Genomic DNA, 21380 nt, shown 5'->3' on the forward strand with positions numbered 1-21380 from the left:
TCTGCCCTTGAGATACGCGTGATAGACAGAGAGAGAGGTCAACATTTTGTGTTTAGGATTGTAAATATTCTCTAATCGCCTTGTTCAGGAATATTATTACACACTTCTGGAGGAGATAGGATTTATACCCAAGTCTCCTGGTTCAGAGGCAGAGATGCTGCTGCAGCAAAACAAGACCATCACGTAAAGGATTCTTTGGCCTATATCATCCAGAAAGTAAATTAAGACACACATCAGTTCATAAATTCTTATGCAACGTGAGCTCGTGGTGGTCTGGGAGAGATAGACAGAGTATTCAAAAATTACTCCAGCGCATTGTCCATGAGCAAAAGAACTTTGTTGACAAATAGTACGACTGAATGTCTAATTTTGATGGAAGAAAAACGCGAAATATCTGCCAGGCATTTCATGCATTTATCAATCGGCTGTGCCGAAGAAGCGAAATATGTCTCAAACATTAGCAGGGCTGTCTGCAAGCAGGAGAACAGCTTCCACTTGCAGTTAGTGGGACACTTGGGGAAAATAAGTGTGTGTTTGAAAGAGAGAAACAAGGCGGGGGTCATTTGAAAGAGAGAAATCAGCTTTATTTTTGTTATTTACCGTTTCTAGGCTGTCAGACACATTGGGAAACTGTGCTCAGTAACAGTCAGTGAAAGATTGTCTCTGTCCCAGAGAGCCAAAGGGCTGCTCTCTCATTAGGGAGACGATCGAGCAGTTGCATGCTTCACCTGAGGGTCATCACGCCTCTGGCGAGGGAGTGAGATCAAGTCGGTGACTTCGCTGTGTTCACATGAAGCTTGGGCCACAATCGAGATAAAAAGGGCGGATGTCAGATGCACCAGAACCTGATAACCGTGTTCTTGCTCAACAGAGAAAGAAAAGGAGGCAGGTTACCGAGCGGCAGAACAGAGCAGATCGCCCGCTGGTCAGTGAATGGACTTTCGACCGTGAAGGGGAAATACAGAAAGTGACTTGTCCCAAGCTGGCAGGTTCTCCGTTCAAACAGTGAATTTGGTGACAGCGTCCAAACTGCATCTCTGTGCCCCTCGTCACTTTCACAAGTTGCCCCCTGTTGTATTGGTCACACAATCTGACACTTATTCTGTGGTAAAGATGAGCAAAACAAACCCAGGCGTGGGTGCTGCTTGATTTGCCAACCATCACACTCCTGAAGCAGTCATTTCAGGAATGCCGAATGTGTTTTGTTCTTTGTTGAAAATATTCCAAAACAAGTGGGCGTATTAAAAGGCATTTAATGAGTGGGTTGATATCTCTTCGATGGTGGGAACAATTGACTTTTCGATTCGCAATTGTTTTCATGGTTCAATGTGTAGAAACTGAAAATGAGGGCAGGAGTCAGTAATCTGCTTCCTCAGGCTGGCTCTGCCATTTTCTATGAAGTGTGGTTGCGGGGTAAGACCTATCGGGGAAGCCTTGGCTATCAGGTCTCTGGCAGTGAGCATGGCTCTGTGACTCAGAAGGAAAGGGGGGAATTAGGAGAGTGATAGTGATAGGAGAATCAATGGTTAGGGGAAGAGACAAGAGATGCTGTGGTACTGAGCGAGATTCTGAGTTCAAAACTGGAGGGCAAGGGATCAACATGTGAGAGGAATGGTTTAAAAGGCAAATAAGGTGAAACATTTTCACTCAGAACATGCTGCGTGTACAGAATTGGCTGCCAGAAGAAGTGGTGGAGGCTGGCACAAATGCAAAATATTTTTTGGCATCTGGATGGGTACATGAACGGGAAGGGTTTAGATTAATTTAAGATATCTGTTCGGCATGGATGAGTAGGACTGAAGGGTTTGTTTTCATGTTGAAAAGCTCTATGCTTCTGTGATTGTAAATGGATGTAAGCAGTTATGATCCAATTGGCATCACATGAACATGGCTGCATGCTGATCAGGAGTGGAACTGAAACTTCCAGGACAGTCAACATTTTTGAAGAATAGAGGAGTTGAAGATATGCTGACAGTACAAGATGGGCTCAGTTCATTGATAAGGATGATATCAGATTTGAAGAACATTGCGTTAAATTTGTTTGGATACGTTGAAGAAACAGCACAGGGCTTCGGGTGTTGCAATTATTCACAAACCAACAAATCATACTAGTAGTTTAGGGTCTTGTATGAATAAAGAGATTTTGGATTGCAAATATGGTTAATCTCCCTCTCAGCTGTTGGCATCAAACACACCGACGACAGGGAGACCACACGGTTATGTGTTAGCGTAAAGGCCCCATGAACCTTCCCTCATCAATCACTCCCAGCACACATACAGCAGAGATTTAGATGTGTCATGTGGCTCGCTTGACATACTTCCCATCAAACACTAAGCACTGGGTGAGAGTAAACCATTCGTGACAATTTTGGTTTGGAAGTGGAGAGAACTCTCCACTGTTGTCGTCAAACACTCCGAGGGTGAGGACAGCACAGTGTTAGATACAGAATATATATATCCCTCTGCTCTTTCAAACTGAAAGTAATTTGAAAGTAAAGCTCCGATGATGGTGCTTCCATGAAACACTCTCAGGTCAAGGACAACACATGTTTAGATATGGGAGAAAGTTCCCTCAGCTCTTGTAAACTGAAATTACAGTTCCCTTGACACTGTCCCCATGAAACACTTCCAGGACAGGCATAACAGTGGGTTAGATACAAAGTACAGCTCCCTCTATACTTTTCAACAGAATGTACATTTCCCTCCAAAGTGCATTCTTCAAACACATCTTTGGACAGGGGCAGCGTGGGTTTGCACACAGGGTAATACTCCCTCTGCCCTTTTGAACTGAATGGAAAGTTACCTCTACACTGACCATATCAAAGATTTCAAGGAGAGGCACAGCATGGGGCTCGAGATAGATGAAAGATTCCTCCACTCTGTACTGCTCAGACTCTCACAGAATAAGTATAGCATCAGGTTAGATAAAGAGTAAAGCTCTTTCTGGACTGTCCCAGCAAACAGTTCCAGAACAGATCCAACACAGGTTGATATCGAGGGCGAATGTTTGTCTACACTGTCCTCATCAATCACTCTCACGACAGGTACTACAGGGAGTTACGTACAGAGTGGGGCCTCCTCTATTCTGTAAAGCTGAAAATAAATCTACTTCAACACTGCTCCTGACAAATACTTCCTGGACATTGACAGCACTGTCTCAGATACAGTGTAAAACTGCCTCTGCTGATGAATCTTAATTGATGCTTTTTCTCCCCTTCACCAAAGGTGCCCAGGAATGTGCCAGAATGGAGTCAGAGACAGAGCAAAACTCCTACCAACTCTTTTAAACTAAAGGTAAAACTCCATCTACTCTTTAAACGTCAAAGTGGAACTGTGCTACAAGTCCCCATCAGTCTCTCTCAGGGCAGCTCAGTGAGGCACATTGTGAATTGGTTGATAATTGTAAATTGTCTATGAATTATTCGTTGGCATTCCTGTTCAAGCAGAGGCCTGAGGTAAACAGGTAACAGAGGAGGCACGCACACAGCAGGTCAGAGCCGAGGAATTTTGCTGCGACTAACTCACATCCTGACTCTCCAAAGCCTGTCCGCCATCCACAAGGACAATTCAGGAGTGTGATGGAACACTGCGCACTTGCCTGCATGCGTGCGGCTCCAACAAGACTTAAGAAGCTCGATGCTATCCAGGAAAACACAGCCTGTTTGATGGGGATCACATTCGCTCTCATCCACTGCCTTCACCATTGACACTCAGGAGCAGCATTGTGTTCCATCTGCAGGATGCACTGCAGAAATTCACCAAAGAACGTGAGACAGCACCTTCAAAACCCATGACCACTTGCATCTAGAAGAACACGCCAAGCAGATACATGCATACAGCAACATCTTCAAGTTCCACTCTAATGAATACAGATTGATCCAGGTGAAGGGCGGCATGGTGTCTCCGTGGTTAGCATTGCAGCCTCACAGTGCCAGGGACCCCGGTTCGATTCCGGCCTCGGGCGACTGTCTGTGTGGAGTTTGCACATTCTCCCCGTGTTCTGCGTGGGTTTCCTCCGGGAGCTCTGGTTTCCGCACACAGTACAAAGATGTGTAAGCTCGGTGGATTGGCCATGCTAAATTGCCTGTAGTGTTCAGGAGTGTGTGGGTTATACAGGGGTGGATCAGGGTCGGATGCTCCAAGGGGAGGTGTGGACTTGTTGGGCTGAAGGGCCTGTTTCCACGCTGTCCGGAATCTAATCTAATACCAACCTCTCTTCAGATATGGCAGTCCAGCCATCTTGGTTATCAGCCTTGTGAACTCCCTCGGTGACAATTACAACCCTTCTCAGGTAGAGAGACAGCCCACAATGCTCTCCTTGTGCTCTCACATCGGCCCTCTTTCATGGCATGGAGTCTTTCCTTAATTCATCTCAAATTCTCTTGCAATGAGGTCAGTATTCAACTTGACTTCCTCGTTGTTTGCAGCCCCTGCATATGTACTTTAATTGACTGATTGTACAAGGACGCCATACCCCTCTTTGTACACCCATGCTTCACAATGTCTCACCATTTAAATCACACTCTGCCTCTCTGCTTTTCACACCAAAGAGCACAGCTTCACAATTAAATTCTAACATATATTTGAACACACACTCAACTTGCGTGAAACATCATGAAGCCTCCTTGCTTGCTCCTCACAAGTTACAGTCTGGCCTCATTTTGTGCTATGTTATGGACCAGGCCAGATTCCCTCAACATAATTGAAAAGGAAGTCTAGACCCAAACATTCTCTGACTTGAAATGTCAGTGTAAGGTGCTGCAGTCCAGATGCAATTCACCTGGTCTAATGACCAGATTTGACACAAAACTTACTTTATTCAGAGACTGCAGTTAAAAATCAACAAAAGAATGAATGAAGAATTGGCTTCGCTGCGAATGTAATGGAAAATTGAACAGTGTAATAAATTAGTTGGCAACTAAATGGTAAATGTTCCACCATTATAATATCCCATAAACATACCACTGGAAAAATACAAATTCAGAAAAAGGATTGTCTCACATGTAACTCTATCTGCAGGAACAGCTTTCAGCCATATCCAACAGAATCCAAGGCCTCACAAACTGTTTACTCTCACAGTTCTGCAGTGACAGCTCGGTGCTTCCGGCTCAAAACCTCTCTTTAAAGAAAAACCAGGATAATATGAACATCTTAAAGCCGGAGTACCATCACAGCTGTTAATTCATCAAATCCGACTGTTCTGCTCCTTGAAAAATTGTGATTTCACACAATCACATCCCGCATCCCTTCTCACCACGTTGACACCTCGATCAGTACAATTGTGCTTCTCTCTTCACATTGAGCATCTACCTGGACTGACCCGAGGCTGTTGCTCACTCCCTGGACTCCTTGGGATCCCACACAGTCAAACACCTCACTGCATCCCTCACATTGTTAGGACTTAAGTTCACTTCATGGCCTTGTACAACACTGCTGCTTTCTCAGAGCTCTCATGAGAAATATCATCCAGTCCAGTTCCACATTTCTTATCTATTCTGCATCATTCAGTGCCTTGAGATCAATAGGTATCGATGTATAAATAGGCCATTCAGCCCATCAAATCTGCTGTGCCATTTAAATTCTTGGACAGACGAATCCAAAACTGATGCTCTCTCCCAATGCCATTTAAGATGGGAAAGATTGTCGTCTCTCATTTCTGCTCCCTCTCTTTACCAAATAAAATCTCCTTCAGTTTATTACTACTCTCCTGATTACAAACGTTATATTTCAACCCCACCCAGCCTAGTACCGCATCTGAATTCGATATGAGTGTGCTTTAAAGTCTCTTCCGAAAGTCTCCAGTGGGCAGTGTGATTGAAATGTGTTTCTCCTTCGTCCAGGTGAGTGTTATGTTTTCTCAATGGATTTCATGACGTGGGATCAAGCAGCAGAAGGGGGCCATTCAGCCCCTCTCACCTGCTTCTCAATTCAATACGATCATGGCTGATGTCATCTTGGCCTCAAAACCACTGCTGATCTTCAAAGCCCTTTAACCCGTGACTAATTACAAACACGTCTGCCTGCTCCTTAAATTTATTCAGTGTCCGGCATCCACTGCACTCTCGGTGGTGAATGCCACAGAGTCACAACTCTTTGAGAGAAGTAATTCATCCTCATCTCTGTTTTAAATATGCTACCACTTACCTAAAATGAGAGCCTCTCATTCTAGATTGGCTCACAAGGGGAAATACCTGTTCTACATCTACTTTGTCCATCTCCTTTTGCATCTTAAATTCTTCAATTAAATTGCTCCTCGTCGGTCCAAACTCCATTGAGTAAGACCGAAACTGCTCAACATCACCTCAGAAGACAAACCCTTCGTCTCTGGAATCAATCCAGATAACCTTCTCTAAAATCCCTCCAATAAAACAGCATCCACCCTGTCAAATTCCATTGACTGTTACCACAGGTGAATTTTCCAGAAGTTTGACTAATCATATGATTTCATTCACATGTAATTTGACAGGAATGATGAGATTGTTCGAGTTGTTTGTCACATCACATGTCACGGTTCTGTTTCAATTTAAGGCGGACACTGGGTGAGTATCTGCACCCAGGAGTGGAGAGCTGTGATCAGGAAGACAGCAGCAGCTCATTAACAGAGACAGAAGTGACTGACTTGGGTGTTCAACGTCAAAGCTCAATAATGAAGCTGTTTCTTGCTTTCGCTATTGTCTACATATGCATTGCCAAAGGTAAGTCTGTCCTGTTTTTACTTGCTCTTGAGATTTCTCTGATGCTGAGCTCAATCATCAGCCATCCCAATAACACCGAAGTATACAACAGATAACTATTCACAGACTAAATGGGGTCTGCAACTCCACTCTCTTCCTGGAAACAGTTTAATAACCAGTCCACGGCAACAAACTGATAGAAAGTGTTACGATGTTGTGGCTTTGAGAGGTTTCCTTTTAGAGAGAGATTGTGAGATCGGTAACGAGTTGTCAACAAGGACAAAAACAGCTTGTTAAGCCTGGGAGCTTACTTTTAAAGTTGAAACAATAAAAGCAGACTGAGTGGGTGTAGTCAAACCCTCACAGATCCAGAATTCCTACCGGTTGGGTTTTTAGCAGGATTAGGCTGCAGTGAAACTCTCCTGTCTGCTACACTCTCTCTCTGAGTTTTCTCTTAGAATTGCCTTTTGATATTCTTTCCTTCTGGATAGGAGAATGGCATGAGACAATGTGTTTTCTGACTCTGCCTTTCTGCTCAGGTTATGTTCAGTAAATTGGAACAGTTAATTAGTGCAAGCTACTGAATGAATGATTCTGAATATTTCCCGTAGAGTTAAGTTATTCCAGGTTCTACGTTCTGTTTTTGCATTTCAACGACAGTGTTTGACTGAACTGTGCTTCGCTTAGTGTTGACCAATCGAATTAGATATGGATTCCTCCCAGACTTAGCCCGAATCCCATTCCCGTATTTAACATGGTCGATCTGCTTAGCCTGCACATCCAAACCACGATGAACAATTTACCATGGTGTACAGAATAAACCAAAGCCCCACGAAAAACTCATGTAGGCACGGGGAGAACGTTCAAACTGCACACAGACAGTCACAGCAGTCTGGAATCAAACTCAGGACCCTGGTGTTTGTGAATCAGCAATGCTAAACATCAAGAATCCGTCCCAGCCCAAATGTCTTTTGCTTCAATTAAAATGTTCCTCAGGGATTCTATAGAAGGATTCTCAAGAAAAAAAAGCTTTTGGCTGTTGAAAAGAAAAAGTGTCAGCACGGTGGCTCAGGGGTTCACACTGTTGCCTTCCACCACCAGGGACATGTGTCCAATACTAGCCTCAGGCGACTGCCTCTGTGGGGTGTGCATGTTCTCCTGTGTCTGCATAGGTTTCCTAGAGGTGCTCTCATTTCCTCCTGCAGTGCAAAGGTGTGCCGTTTAGTTGATTGGCCATGCTGAATTTTCCAATAAAATCTAGAGATTCATACATTTGGTGGGTGATTCTAAGTGCACCTGAAATTTGGAGTCAGACGTTCCATAACTTAGTTTTGTGAAGTAAAACCAAGTCAAGCGACATGGAGTCAGAGGGATAGATTTTGAGATCTCTGGCTGTTGGAAACAGGGCCACTGCTGATGGAACAATGCAGTTGGAAACTCCTCAGGATGTTGAGTGGGGTTCTGCCTGTCTCTACTGAGGACTTGCAGCCATGGGTCAGATCACCAATCTGCTCCAATTTAGGAGATATATGCTCATTTGATGCTGATCTATCTTTCCATGAAAATGGTGTGCAGGGATGTGGGGATGTGGGAGAGGAGGTTTGACAATCGCTAGCAGAACCTTTCCAGGCATGTTGGCCCGTGTGGACTCCTTACGCACCGTCACAGTCCTGTGATTTTATGGTTTCATCTGTGCCTTTCTGAGAAGTGAGAAATGTGCAAGGCAGACCAGATGTGAAGCTGAGTGGAGTCAGGGAACACATTTCCTTTCAGTCCAGTTTAAATGTGCGAATGGGTTGGTGGGTGAAGTAAGTGGGGAAGTGGGCAGTTGGTTCGGGTAGGTCTGCATAGTTATACTGTCATAGTCATGGGGTTTTTCAGAATAGAAAGAGGCACTTTGACCCATGGAGTCCATGCTGGTCATCAAGCTCCTGTATCCTAATCCCTGAGATAGCAACGACTGCACATGCTGGAGGCTGAGATAACACAGCTTGAAGCTGGAGGAACAGAGCAGGACAGGCAGCATCAGAAAAGCAGGGAGGTTGAGGTTTCAGTTGGGACCCTTCTTCAAAAATGGAGAGGGAGAGGGCAGCTCAGAACTTAAGCAAAGCTGCATACTGGAGGAGCAGCAATTCATATTCTGCCTTGGAAGTCTACAGGCAGACGTCGTTAATGGGTCCTTTACGAATTGCAAAATCTCTGCCAGCCCCAGCCTCATCCCATGGCTAACCCTTAGTCTAAATCCGGTCTCCTTGACCTGACACAACCTGTTCATCTTCTGTCCCACCCATCTGCACCTCCAACCTCACTGACTCACCCCCACCACTCCCTACTTACACTCAACTATCCCCATCCCACCTACCAACCCCAACCCCACACCTCCTTTCTTTACCCTAATCCCATTTCCCAGCACTTGGTCCTGAGCCTCGTATGTTACAGCATCTCAGTTGATCACCGAAATACTTCTTACAGATTGCAATGGTTCCCACCTTCATCATCTTGGAGGGGAAGAAACAGCATTTGTTCAAATCCCAAAGGGTGGAGGGAATGGGGTGAAATCACGACTGGAAGTCGAGATTCGCGAGAGATTCCCATGTTTCGAATTATTCAGAAATTTCACATCGTTGGTCATTTGTCCAGCATCTGCCCCAAAAGTCTTGACCCCAAGAAAGGAGAGGCTTTCCAGAGTGAATTTCAGACAGTGACTGCATTTCTCTTTTGCTTTGCTTCCTTCAGCATGCTCAGTGGACTCTTTGGAATACATCATGGGACATAGTGAGTCTCAAAGTGTTGTGAGCGAAGAAAATCGCGAACAATGTTGGACCGTTTCAACAACAACAACTGTCGGTAACACAGCTTCTAACTTCCGTTTCTGATGTTCTTTCATTGCCTTTTGTCTCTTCTCATATTTGCATTCCAGATGAGGGGAGTCAGGAGCAAAGCAGTTCGGCATAAATGCTGACTTCCCCATGTTTTCCCTTCTCCCATAAAAGCCTCAGAGGGTCTTTTGTTCATTCATAGGATGTGGCTGTGTCAGCACTTTTTGTGCATCTTTACTGACCTGCAGGCAGTTAAGAGTCAACTACATTGTTGTCAGTTTGAAGTGAAATGTCGGGCCGCACCAGGAAAGGATTGCAGTTACGTTCCCTGAAGGACACTGGTGAGACAAGATAGGATTTTCCCTGCAATGGGTTCATTGTTAGACTCTTGCTTTCAGAATTTCTTTTTCAATTGAGTTCAAATTTGGCCATCTGCCACGTAAGGTTTGAAACCAGAGAACCGGACAATTGCCTTGGTTTAGGAGGAGAAATTATACACATTGGAACTGTTTTATCTAGAACTTAGAAGGTTACGGGGTGATCTGTTCAAAGGCTTCAATATATTAACAGAAAAATTCAGGTTTGAAATAAGTGAACTACTTCAAGGGGTTGCATATTCTTAAACATGAGGCGATAGCCTTAAAATACTGTCCAAACTATCCAGGAGAGATGTTGGAAGCACTTCTACACACAAAGGGTGGCAGATGTTTGGAACTCTCTTCCTCAAAGGGCAGTTGGTGCGAGATCAGTTGTTCAATTTAAATCTGAGATGGAGAACTTTTTGTCAAACAATGATATTAAGGGTTATGGGCTAAAGGCAGGTGTATGGGGTCAGGCCAGATCCCACTGGATGGCCGAACTCGATGCAATGGCCCTCATCAATTGCTAAGTTCTGATTCAGATAAGGGGGCGAGAGAGGAAGATGAAACTTAGGATTGAGCTGGGGATACAGCCGTACATAGACGGAGGGAAGAAATGCTTTTCAGAAAACAGGACAATTTGTCAATTTTATATCTCCATTTGTGTGCTTGATTGCAGAAGGGAAAACAGTCTGTGAGCGTGAAAATCTTTGTGACTTGAACGCGAAGGAAAATGTGTCCCTGAACAGTGGCATTGCTTCTTTCTCGAGGATCAACAATGAACACCTTGAAGCAGGTCAGGTTCTAGTACATGATCAACTCATCTGAACCTGTAGCTCCAATTTAATGGATGGATTGACAGTATTTGGCACTCCAAGCTCAGGAGGCAAGCTGTTTTGTCTTCAAGTTTTGAAGTTCTCTTCCCCAAAATTCTCCCTCTCTCTCTCTCTGTCTCCACCACTTACCTGTATAAAATCTGCTATGTGTAGCTTGGGTTACATATAATGTAATAACATTATATAATTACATAATATAATACAATTCAAATCATTATGCGATGCCTACATTGTCCCTATGTTTCCAGCCATCTTTAGAGTGCACCTCGTATTGTGGGTGAAGAATCTAAACGCCACTGCTTCTCTGGCCCCTCCTCAAAATCGATGGTGCTAAATCAATGTCAGTTGTTTTTGCGATTCAAACATTGATCTGTAATAGTCTGAAGTGTCAATACGTCCCATCAACCATCCTCATTCCTATCCGACTGACCTTGCCTAGGTTTGAAAGTGTAAAAGTGTCATCCAGTACAGCACCTTAAGTCAGAATTGCAGAATTGCCATGTTGCTGAGGGTTGCCATTCAGTCCATCGCGCCTGTCCTTGCTCTTCAAAAGTGCACCAATACCCAGCGACAATATCCTGCTTATCCCACCGCCCCTCACCAACCAACCTAACGCTTCAATATCCCTGCATGATATTTGTGTCCAAATAACAATCCAACGACTTTAATGCCTCGATTGATCAGCCACATTCCCAGGCAGTGCATTCTGTCAAACTGCCTTTCAAAAGACTCAGCTACATATGTCCTAGAAATTCTGCTATCACCCCTCCTTCTGCCCAAGTTGCTCCCTCACTGCTCTGTCTTCCATGTATACATAAACGGGATGTAAACGCAGACTGCTATTTGTCTCAACAGTCACTTTTTCTGCTCTTCAGCAACCCTAATAAGATCATGTTTGAGATCTTCCTGGTGAATTGGAAAGCCCTGAATAGAGATGATGATGGGTGCCCCATTTCTGTCCCAATCCACCCAATATTCCATCATGATTTTTGTCACTTTGCCCTAAACTGGGAAGAACTTTCCACCAGTTGCTGACTCGGACCATTTACCGATCAGTTTTCTTGGTATTGAACAGATGAATTTATGGGCTTTTACCAATGAACCTTTTCTGAGATGTTATGACACGCCTATTGAGCAATTGGGGCTTGAACCCTTTTGTGTCAGGAGGGATATTTATCGAGGGAACATTCAGGGGGATTAGTAGGCTAGCAATTTACAAATTCATGTCCCTTTTTGTGTGGCTTTCATTGCAGAACCTGACACTCCAAATGGACTTTCATGTTTTGGTTGCTTTGAATCGTCCTTTGAATTATGCAGCCAAAAGCTCGAGGAGGTGAATTGTGTTGGTGGTGAGACTCGGTGCCTGATTGCATCAGGAACGGGAACAAAGGGTTTGTACAAGTGTGACTTTTCCCTTCCCTTGTCATTACCATGAAATTCCTAGTTCTCCAAAAATGGAGCCCAGTCGACTTTCTTTGGGGGTAAAGAAAGGGAATTAACATTTACAATTGCTGTGTCGTAACTTCACCAGGCTTTGTCACCTCATCGTTTTTCGGTTTGTCCGGTTTTGGTCCTGGCATGTTCTCCCTCCTTTTCTCTTTGAACTTGGATGAATTCACTTGCTCAGTGCTAATGACAGACTGTAGATTACAGATTGTGACTGTGATCGATCGTCCTGCTGCTGATGGCCTGCAGTGCCTTCCAGAGGCCCAGTTTGGATCTGTTCTCATCTGAGAAAGGTTGCGTGCATTCAGGAGAAAGATGGGAGTTTGGCCCCATTTGTCCAATCCAAATAATGCATTTAAAGTAAATTACAACTATGAGAGATCTAGTTGTGTAAAGGAGGGCAAGTAGGTTCAGAATACAATGATTAGGCAGAGGCATCATTGTTCTTTCTGAGGTGAACAACTGACAGAAATATGATAGGATAGTCAGTACTGCAGATGCTGGAGTCAGAGATAACACAGTGTGGAGCTGGAGGAACACAGCAGCTAGGCAGCCTCAGAGGAACAGAAATGTTGACGTTTCTGGTCGGGGCGCTTCATCAGAGACAATTCTGACAGCACCTTTCGGAAGATAAAACTAGCAACACAGATTGAAGGGCAAGAGGATGTTAGGATTTTTGAAAGATACTTGGAAAGATGCCACAGAGAGTTTCTCATGCAAGGGCTGATAAGAACTGAAGTAGGCCATTCAGTTCTGAAGTAACTCCATGGAGGCTGGAATTCTGTGACCAAGTCATCCTTTATTTAGACATGCAGTGTCCTTGTCTCTCCTCCTGCTTCATTCAGAGTCAGCTCTCAGAGGAACCGAATCTTTTGCATTTCCCTTTATCTCTGTGAGCCATGGCTCCCTGATTGGACCAGATTAACAAACCCAATTAGGGAACTCTTATCCTGCGGCATCCAGCTGGATGAACTCAAACAGTCACTATACCTGTCCCCGGCTGAGTCCGAGGACATTGTTTGGTCCTTTCTCTTGGAGAGCCCTCTGGGGCATTTAAGCACTGGGTCAGGTTCCAGCTGCTGTTGCAGGTGGCACGGGAGCACACTTCATGCTCAAGGAACACCTTGGTAGAATTTCACTTCCTCCTTCTGGTGGAAAAGTCATCGCTGTGGCGACATCTGCCGTGTCCACTTCTGACTCAGAGGTTTGATCAATGCTTGGTGAAGAAGGTGAACTTACGGACTCAGGCAGCCTTTCGGAGTTTTCCAATGGGCAGGGCACGTTTTGCTTCTGTACTAATTGCGAGTTTGCAGCTTTCACGTGGTCCATGTGCTTGGTCAGACCATTGCACCCACTTGAACATGACACATCATTGGACTTGACCTCTCATTGGCCACGTCTCTTACTCATCCAGGGCCATTTCTGTTACTCTTCGTCCCCAGAAAGAAACTGTCTCTCCCACTTGGAGGGGCCTTGTGTTTGGCATTGGCATTCCCGATGCTGCATTCCCCTTCTCTGTGCCAGGCACAGGAAGATCCCGGTGTGGCGCTTTCTACCCATTTGCAAACCTGCTGGCACAAACCCTGCAGTTGCATTCAGGTTGGTCTGACAATCAAACAGGAACCCTGACAGTTTGGTCTCTGACAAAACTAAAGGCTGTTTCATTTGGCCAATCTTTAATGTTTGAACTGCTGTCGCTGCCAGGGTAGTGGATGTGAGTTAGTATGGAGCTGTTTTTGTGTGTCAAATACCTTTCAACGTTTCCTTCCTTGTAAACGAGGACCGTTATCTGTGACCAACACTTCCAGGGCTCCTTCTGTTGAAAGAGATGTGTACAGTTTTTCTGTCATCAGCCCCACGTCTGACGAATGCAAATCAGGGAAGGACTTGTACACTTTACGGTAATGTCTTTGGGAGTATTGTCAAACAAAGAGACCTGAGGGTGCAGGTTCACGGCTCCTTGAAAGTGGAGTCACAGACAGGCAGCCCAGTGTAGAAGGCATTTCTTATGCTTGCCTTTATTTTTCAGTGCAATGAGTACAAGATGTTGCCAGGTTAGGACGTTTTGAGAGAAGGCAGGAGCATCACAGCGGCTCAGCGATTGGCACTGCTGCCTCACAGTGCCAGGCACCCAGGTTGAATTCCAACCTCTGGCGACTGTCTGTTTGGTGTTTGCAGATTCTCGCCGTGCCTGTGTGGGTTTCGTCAGGGTGATCCGGTTTCCTCACACAGTCCAAAGATTTGAAGCTTAGTTGGATTGGCTGTGGGAAATGCAGGGTTACAGGGATAAGGTAGGAGGGATATTCTCAGGGGGGATATCTTCCGAGGGGACGAATGCCCTGATTCAAAAGTGTGGGAGTTCTGGGAGAGGCTGAAAAGGCTGAGGCTAATTTTTCTCGAGAATTTGAGGCTGAGGGATGGCCTTATACAGGTTTATGCCCCATGAGAGGCACGGATGAGGTGAATAATCAATGTCTTTGCCCCATGGCAGGGGAGTGTAAAACTAGAGGTTTCAGCTGAGAGGGGAAATATTTAATCGGAACCTACGTGGAAACTTCTTTACACAGAGGGTGGTGCAGGTATGAAATGAAATGCCGGAGGAAATGGTGGAGACAATTACAATTATAACATGGAAATGTTGAATGGCCACATGAATAGGAAGGGGACAGAGGCATTGGGCCAAATGCTGGCAAATGGGACTGATATTTTTTATTATATCTGTACGGCATTGATGAGGTGGACCGAAGAGTCTGTTCCATTGCTATTGATCTCTGTGACTGTATTACATGAAGGATTTCCCAAACTGCAGTTGCCATTCTCCACCAGAATCTGTTCGATCTTTGTTCAATAATATATTTCAGTGATTTCTTTTACTTTTCAGCTGCATTGTCAACTTCACCCAGTTACTCAACTATCATAAATGTCACAAATATAATAGATCTTAACTACCAGAGATAATGGGAACTGCAGATGCTGGAGAATTCCAAAATAATAAAATGTGAGGCTGGATGAACACAGCAGGCCAAGCAGCATCTCAGGAGCACAAAAGCTGACGTTTCGGGCCTAGACCCTTCATCAGAGACGGGGATGGGGAGAGGGAACTGGAATAAATAGGGAGAGAGGGGGAGGCGGACCGAAGATGGACAGAAAAGAAGATAGGTGGAGAGAGTCTAGGTGGGGAGGTAGGGAGGGGATAGGTCAGTCCAGGGAGGACGGCCAGGTCAAGGAGGTGGGGTGAGATTAGTAGGTAGATGGGGGTGCGGCTTGGGGTGGGAGGAAGGGATGGGTGAGAGGAAGAGCCGGTTCGGGACCAGAGACAGGTTGGACTGGTTTTGGGATGCAGTGGGTGGGGGGGAAGAGCTGGGCTGGTTGTGTGGTACAGTGGGGGGAGGGGACGAACTGGGCTGGTTTAGGGATGCAGTAGGGGAAGGGTAGATTTTGAAACTGGTGAAGTCCACATTGATACCATTAGGCTGCAGGGTTCCCAGGCGGAATATGAGTTGCTGTTCCCGCAACCTTCGGGTGGCATCATTGTGGCACGGCAGGAGGCCCATGATGGACATGTCATCTAGAGAATGGGAGGGGGAGTGGAAATGGTTTGCGACTGGGAGGTGCAGTTGTTTGTTGCGAACTGAGCGGAGGTGTTCTGCAAAGCGGACTCCAAGCCTCCGCTTTTTTTCCCCAATGTAGTGGAAGCCACACCGGGTACAGTGGATGCAGTATACCACATTGGCAGATGTGCAGGTGAACCTCTGCTTAATGTGGAATGTCATCTTGGGGCCTGGGATCGGGGTGAGGGAGGAGGTGTGGGGGCAAGTGTAGCATTTCCTGCGGTTGCAGTATCTACTTCACCAACACCTTCCACCCCAACCTTCAGTTCACCTGGGCCATCTCCAGCATATCCCTCACCTTCCTGGGCCTCTCAGTCTCCTTCTCAGGCAACCAGCTGGTAACTGATGTCTATTTCAAGCCCACCGACTCCCACAGCTACCTAGAATACACCTCCTCCCACCCACCCTCCTGCAAAAATTCCATCCCCTATTCCCAATTCCTCCGCCTCTGCCGCATCTGCTCCCACGATAAGACATTCCACTCCCGCACATCCCAGATGTCCAAGTTCTTCAAGGACCGCAACTTTCCCCCCACAGTGATCGAGAACGCCCTCGACCGCGTCTCCCGCATTTCCCGCAACACATCCCTCACACCCTGCCTCCGCCACAACCGCCCAAAGAGGATCCCCCTCATCCTCACACACCACCCTACCAACCTCCGGATACAACGCATCATCCTCCGACACTTCCGTCATTTACAATCCGACCCCACCACCCAAGACATTTTTCCATCCCCACCCCTGTCTGCTTTCCGGAGAGACCACTCTCTCCGTGAGTCCCTTGTTCGCTCCACACTGCCCTCCAACCCCACCACACCCGGCACCTTCCCCTGCAACCGCAGGAAATGCTACACTTGCCCCCACACCTCCTCCCTCACCCCTATCCCAGGCCCCAAGATGACATTCCACATTAAGCAGAGGTTCACCTGCACATCTGCCAATGTGGTATACTGCATCCACTGTACCCGGTGTGGCTTCCTCTACATTGGGGAAAAAAAGCGGAGGCTTGGAGACGGCTTTGCAGAACACCTCCGCTCAGTTCGCAACAAACAACTGCACCTCCCAGTCGCAAACCATTTCCACTCCCCATCCCATTCTCTAGATGACATGTCCATCATGGGCCTCCTGCCGTGCCACAATGATGCCACCCGATGGTTGCAGGAACAGCAACTCATATTCCGCCTGGGAACCCTGCAGCCTAATGGTATCAATGTGGACTTCTCCAGTTTCAAAATCTCCCCTTCCCCTACTGCATCCCTAAACCAGCCCAGTTCGTCCCCTCCCCCCACTGCACCACACAACCAGCCAAGCTCTTCCCCCCACCCACTGCATCCCAAAACCAGTCCAACCTGTCTCTGCCTCCCTAACCGGTTCTTCCTCTCACCCATCCCTTCCTCCCTCCCCAAGCCGCACCCCCATCTACCTACTAACCTCATCCCACCTCCTTGACCTGTCCGTCTTCCCTGGACTGACCTATCCCCTCCCTACCTCCCCACCTATACTCTCTCCACCTATCTTCTTTACTCTCCATCTTCGGTCCGCCTCCCCCTCTCTCCCTATTTATTCCAGTTCCCTCTCCCCATCCCCGTCTCTGATGAAGGGTCTAGGCCCGAAACGTCAGCTTTTGTGCTCCTGAGATGCTGCTTGGCCTGCTGTGTTCATCCAGCCTCACATTTTAAGATCTGAATTATCTACCGTTTATAAATTCAAGCCGTTCATCATTCTTCTTAAAGAATGTTCGCTGCTGGACAATGAAGTTGTTTCACGTTGCTTTCTCTCTAAATGAAGCTTTTCCCCCATTTCCATTACAGACAGTATTCCATCTCCTTTTGTCACAGCAGCATGTGCCACTGAAAATCTCTGCCAGGGCCCCGCAGATTTTGACTTTTTCCCTGTAAAATTGGATGGGTCTGCACATTGTTGTTCATCCTCGCTGTGTAACAATGTTACATTGCAACATGGTAAGTGTGACAGAGAGAAGTGCAAAACTACCTTCTCTCCATTTTGTGTCCTTTAAGTTGCTATTGCTGTTCAGGCCAGGCTCGTGATGCATCCGGAATATTCTTCAAAGTCATTCACTGCCTCAATCATCAGGGCATTAGTGACTCAAATGGGTTTTGATGACAATGACCAATGTCTTTATGGTCATCAGTAGGTTTTTAATTCCACATCTTGCTTTGTGGAATTCAAATTCCACTGTCAAACACAGGCCGCCAGAACATTCGTTGATTTTCTGGGTTACTAATCCAGCGATAATGCTCATGGGTCATTGCGCATCATCCCCACCCCAGCAGATTCCCAAGAATGTAAAGCGATCGTGGCTGATTGAACTTAAAATGCTTTTTGCCCAACTCCCTCTCACCACCTTGTACAACCTGGCAATCCAAAACTGATCAATTTCAGCCTGACGTAAACATGCCACAACTCTGTCTGTTCGACAATTCACAAGTTTCACAATCCTCAGAGTTCAAAAAAAAAGATTCTCCACACATTGGACCTGAGTAACATTCCCCTTAATTTTGCCCCTGGCTCCAGACTCGCCAAAATGGGAAGCATCTCAGACTTATTGACCCTCTGTTCCCCTTTGTGTTCTATGAGTCTTTCAATTTATTTTATCCATCCATGGGATGAGGGCATTGCTGGCGAGACCAGCAGTTATCGCTATTCCTAATTGCACTGATGTCAGTTCAGAGTCAGCCATATTGGCAATGGTCAGTAGTCACACATAGTTCAGAACAACGCAAAGATAGATTCCTTCTGGAAAGGACATTAATGAGCCAGATGTGTTTTTCCGACACTCGGCAATGTATTATTGTTCATCATTGGACTCTTAATTTCACTTATCAAAAAAATTAGAATTCAAATTTCACCATCCGCCTTGGCAAGATTTGAAACTAAGTCACCAGAACATTACCTCGGTCTTTGGAGTAATGGTCCAACAATAGTATCTTGAGCCCATCGCCTCCCCTCGAACAAGGTTGGATCCATTTTCCAAAATTCCACAGACTATTGGTTAATTTTGCCCAATCTCTCCACATGGGAGATTCCCATCATTCTGGAAACAAGTCTGGTGACCCATTGTTGCACTCCCTTTTTGAAAATAATCCCTTCCTCAGATAAAGAGCCTTGAACTGCGCACATTACTCACGGAGCAGTCTAACCAAGCTCCTGTATGAATTATAACAACTCAATTCATAAACGTTTTTGCTGATCACAAAAACCCTCAAAATCATCTGTTCTGTCGTTTTCTGTTGCCTTTCACCATTTACATAAAATTTAGTTTCTCTATTCTTCCTGCCAAAGAGCATTAGCTCACATCTCCACACATTAGATTAGATTCCCTGCAGTGTGGAAACAGGCCTTTTGGCCCAACAAGTTCACACCGCCGCTTCGACCATCCCACCCAGACCCATTTCCCTATAACCCACACACCCCTGAACACTACGGGCAATTCTAGCATGGCCAATTCACCTAGTCTGCACATCTTTGGACTGTGGGAGGAAACCGGAGCACCTGGAGGAATCCCACACAGACACTGGGAGAATGTGCAAACTCCACACAGTCGCCTGAGGTGGGAATCGAACCCGGGTCCCTGGTGCGGTGAGGCTGCAGTGCAAATCACTGAGCCACCGTGCCGCCCCACCACTGAGCCTCCGTGCCACCCCACCACTGAGCCACTGTGCCGCCCCACCACGGAGCCTCCGTGCCACTCCACCACTGAGCCAACGTGCCGCCCCACCACTGAACCACCGTGCTGCATATTCCATCTGCCAAGTTTTTGTCCACCTGTCTCCTTGAGTAGAGTTTTGTATCTATTTTTGCAATATCACAAACGTGGCTATCCGACATTCACTTGCCTCACACAAGTTATTCAAAGATCTTGTAAATAATTGTGGCTCCAGCTCTGTTCCCTGTGGAATTCTAATTGCTACTGCCTGTCATCCTGTAAATTTCCCCCTTATCCCAACTCTCTCTGTTCAATTAATTCACCAATTGACTTCCCTTGGTACATGCTGCCCACCACACTGTGGGCTCCTATCTTATGAAGAGCGTAACGTGCCGTGCCTTCTCAAAGATGTCTTGGAAATTCCCTTTCAATCTTATGATCTTTCCTCATCAGAAACTGTATTTTACTGCTTCCCCTGCTCTATTACAGTCTCAAAGGCCAATCGTACATAATCACCAAGAAAGCACATTCATCACAATTCATCAAACAGCAATGTAGAATGATTTAATGCTAATCTCAGAGTCAACTGACGTTGAGCAAGAGGACATGGTGGCTCAGTGGTTAGCCTGCTGCTGGACAGTAGCAGTGATATTAGTTTGATTCCAGACTCGGGGCTCTGTCCATGTGGAGTTTGCACATTCTCCCTGTGTCTGCACAGGAGTTTTCTGGGTGACCTGGTCTCTTACCACAGTCCAATGTGTGCAGGTTTGGTGGATTGGTCATGCTAAATTACCCATCATGTCCAGGGATGTTCAGGGTAGTTGGATTAGCTGCAGGAAATGTAGGTTTACTGGGGAGGGTGTAGATGGGATTCCTTTTGGAGGAGCAGTGTTGCCTTGTTGAGCCGAATGGCCTGATTCCACATTGTGAACAATGACGAAGAAAGAATGTGAGATAATTGAAACCAGAACTAGATCATCGCTTGATTTTCACAGCAGAATATGTCAAGTCTTTAGAACTAGTCTGTACGTTGTGGCGATGAATTGAGTTCCATGTCACATAAAGCATTGACCGGAGCACTTGGTGTTTTCAGTTGTAATGGAAAGGAAGCTTGTCTCTGGTATCACAAAGACTAATTTATTTTCTTTCTTTCTCCCCTCATCTGTGATTATTTGCTTCTGCGATTCCTCGACAACAATGATGTCAATCACACTTGAAACTGGTAAATCAACTGAAAATCCTACAACATTCATGAACACAGAATCAGTCAAGAAGATTGGAGAATTTTCACCCGAGGCTCATCACCATGACACTGACTGGCATTGAAAATCACACTGGAAGGGTGACAGTGTTGGAGTAGAGTCTGTTCCAGCCTGTAACCATAGTGAGGGTGGGACAGCGAGATTCTTTGAAGGATCAAGGCAAAGGTGTATTGGTTTCAAGCTCTTTAATTTGGCTGGGTCACTATCTTAATGCAGCAATAAAGTCTTTCTTTGTGTGTTAATGAGTGTACAAGAGTGATGATTTGTATTCAGTATTTGACTGCGGATTGATCTGTACAGCAGAACTTGCAGAAATATTGTTATTTTTTGCCTTACAGACTTGCTTGTAGCTACGTAAACCCATAATGAGTGAGAAAGAGCTACAACGGCTGTGTGGCATCACTGTGTAAGTGGCCAGCTGAGTGTGGGACACATCAATACACCAGGGAGTGGACACAAGTGCCTCAGCTGTGCAGTGAAATGTCCAGAGATGACTCAAATTGGTAGCCTCAGGGAAAGTAGCAGGGCACTGCGAGCCGAATGGGGAATGTTTGAATTTTTTTTTTGTGCTGAATTGAACGGAGAAACACCAAAAATGGAGTAATGAATGAGGCAAAGGAGGCAGAGAGAAAAGGATTTTAGAACATCAAAAACTGAGAAGGAAATAAGTGTGCATTGCTAACTTAACTGCACACACGCTGCGTGGA

Source organism: Stegostoma tigrinum, chromosome 41 (assembly GCF_030684315.1).
Source record: "Stegostoma tigrinum isolate sSteTig4 chromosome 41, sSteTig4.hap1, whole genome shotgun sequence".
Classification (NCBI taxonomy): Eukaryota; Metazoa; Chordata; class Chondrichthyes; order Orectolobiformes; family Stegostomatidae; genus Stegostoma; species Stegostoma tigrinum.